The sequence below is a fragment of the Phacochoerus africanus genome, chromosome 11 (assembly GCF_016906955.1).
Source record: "Phacochoerus africanus isolate WHEZ1 chromosome 11, ROS_Pafr_v1, whole genome shotgun sequence".
Classification (NCBI taxonomy): Eukaryota; Metazoa; Chordata; class Mammalia; order Artiodactyla; family Suidae; genus Phacochoerus; species Phacochoerus africanus.
Genome location: NC_062554.1, coordinates 28,974,102 through 28,976,529, shown reverse-complemented (window position 1 = coordinate 28,976,529; position 2,428 = coordinate 28,974,102). Strand labels below are relative to the sequence as shown.

At 31.1% G+C, this 2,428-nt stretch overlaps 1 non-coding gene across 1 annotated transcript; it reads left to right on the top strand.

The window, feature by feature from the left end:
• The first annotated feature begins 1,897 nt into the window (after window positions 1-1,897).
• On the top strand, window positions 1,898-2,000 carry LOC125112236 (U6 spliceosomal RNA). The gene has a single exon (XR_007131044.1). It is a non-coding gene; the product is annotated as a U6 spliceosomal RNA (small nuclear RNA).
• Window positions 2,001-2,428: the final 428 nt, after the last annotated feature.

Here is a 2,428-nt window from a genome sequence, read left to right as displayed (position 1 = left end):
AACACAAATACCATAAAGAAAAATCAAAATTTCATCTACAAGAATCTGAAAAACTCTCTTCCTACAAAATATGCATAAATGATAGTAAACACAAGATTTTGATAAATAATAATGTAAAAGTAAATAAAATTCCACAAAGAATATTTAATACTATAGTGGTAAGCTATGAAAGCAATACTATTTAAGAAGATATTGAAGGAGAAGTTTTTAAAATTATGCTACATATTATTTACTAAAGACACTTTCCAATATTAGGAAAACTAAAAAGTCAAGTGACAAAATACCATGTATGTAAAGTATATACTGAATAGAAGCAAATAGAAAATGAGTCCAAACTCTGTAACTAGGCTGATGAGAATTAAATTGTAATCTGTCCCTTTTGAACTGTTTAACTTTACACAAGTTACTAAAAAATGTGCATAATATTAGTACTAATTTGGAGATAAGTTTATTAACACATACATGAATTATGTGTAAATATGTACATGTATATATTGCAAGTATTTGGCCATTATTGTTAATATTACTATTTGACAAAACATCCTTTCATACAAAAAAGGTTTTAGGCACAAATCAAGTCTTCACATGGCAGTAATATTGAATTTAGCAATAAACAATTATAATTTTAAACTTACATACACCTTGTAATAGTGCTTCACAATAACATACAAAATAAATATTGATAGAATTAAAAATTTAAATAGATAAATTGAACACCAAGATAAGGTACTTTAATCCATGTCTTTCAGTAATTAATATATAAAAAAATAAAAGTATATATGTGTGTATATACATATACAAAAAACAAAAAGAAAAAAGCAATAATTATACATTGACTAAGGAAACTCAGATATTAGCCTCCTTAGACAAGGATTTTAAATTAGCTATTTTAAAAATACTCAAAATCTAAAGTAAATTATGTTTCAAGAAATAGAGATATATGAGAACAATATGCAACCAAATATGGCATCAATAAAATAATAGAAATTATAATAATAAATAACAAATTTCTGGAGGTGAAAAGTCCAATTAATGAAATAAAAAAATTTACTAGTGTCACCCAACTTCAAGTTTGGACAAGCAGAAGAAAGAAGCAGTAAACTATGATATGAAATTGAAGTTCTTCCATCATAAGACTAAAAGTAAAAAGAATAAAGAAAAAGAAACAGAAGTTCCCGTCGTGGCGCAGTGGTTAAGGAATCCAACTAGGAACCATGAGGTTGCAGGTTCGGTCCCTGCCCTTGCTCAGTGGGTTAAGGATCCGGCGTTGCCGTGAGCTGTGGTGTAGGTTGCAGACGCGGCTTGGATCCCGCGTTGCTGTGGCTCTGGCGTAGGCCGGTGGCTACAGCTCTGATTCGACCCCTAGCCTGGGAACCTCCATATGCCACGGGAGCGGCCCAAAGAAATAGCAAAAAGCCAAAAAAAAAAAAAAGGAAAAAAAAGAAAAAGAAACAGAGCCTCAGAAAGCTGTGGGCGTTTAGCAACTGCACCAATATATGAATAATTGGAGGTCCACATAATGGAAGAGAAAAGAGAAAGATGAACTCAGAGACCCACACTGAAACACATTATAATCAAACTTTCAAAAGCCAAACCCAAGGAGGAAATCTTGAAAAGAGTAAAAGAGAAGCAATTTGTCACATACACACAATCCTCAATAAGATTACAAACAGATTTCTCATCAGAAAATCTGGAGACTAGAAGTCAGTGGGCTAATATGCAGATAGAGTTTAAAGATATTGTGGATTTGGTTCCTGACCACTGCAATCAAGTGAATGTTGCAATAATCTGAGTCATGGATTTTTTGGTTTTCTGGTGCATGTAAAAGTTATATTTCTACTATACTGTAGTCTATTAAGTGTGCAATAGCATCATGCATTAAAAAAATGTATATACTGTTCACTTCAGTAGCACATATACTAAAACTGGAGCAATATAGAGAATATTAGCATGGATCTTGCACAAAAATAACATAAATTTGTGAGGTGTTACATATTTAAAAAAACTTTATTGCTTAAAAATATTAGTTATCAGCTGAGCCTTGAATAAGTTATAATCATTTTGCTGAGAAAAGGTTTGAAATATTGCAAGTATTATCAAAATGTGACACAGCTATAAAATGAGTCAATGGTGTTGGAAAAATGACACCAATAGACTTGTTTTATTCAAGGTTACCAAACTTTCAATTTGCAAGAAATAAAATACCTGCAAAGCAAAACAAAGTGAAGCAAAATAAAACAAGATAAGTCTGTATTTAAAGTGCTAAAAGGGAACAACTCTTATCCAAAATCCTATATTTGGCAAAACTGTCCTTTAAAAGTAAAAGAAAACTTAAGATATTTCCTGATAAACAAAGCTTAAGGTGTTCATTATCACTAAACTTGCCCTCCTAGAAATGTTCAAGAGAGTCCTAAGGGTGAAAAGAAAA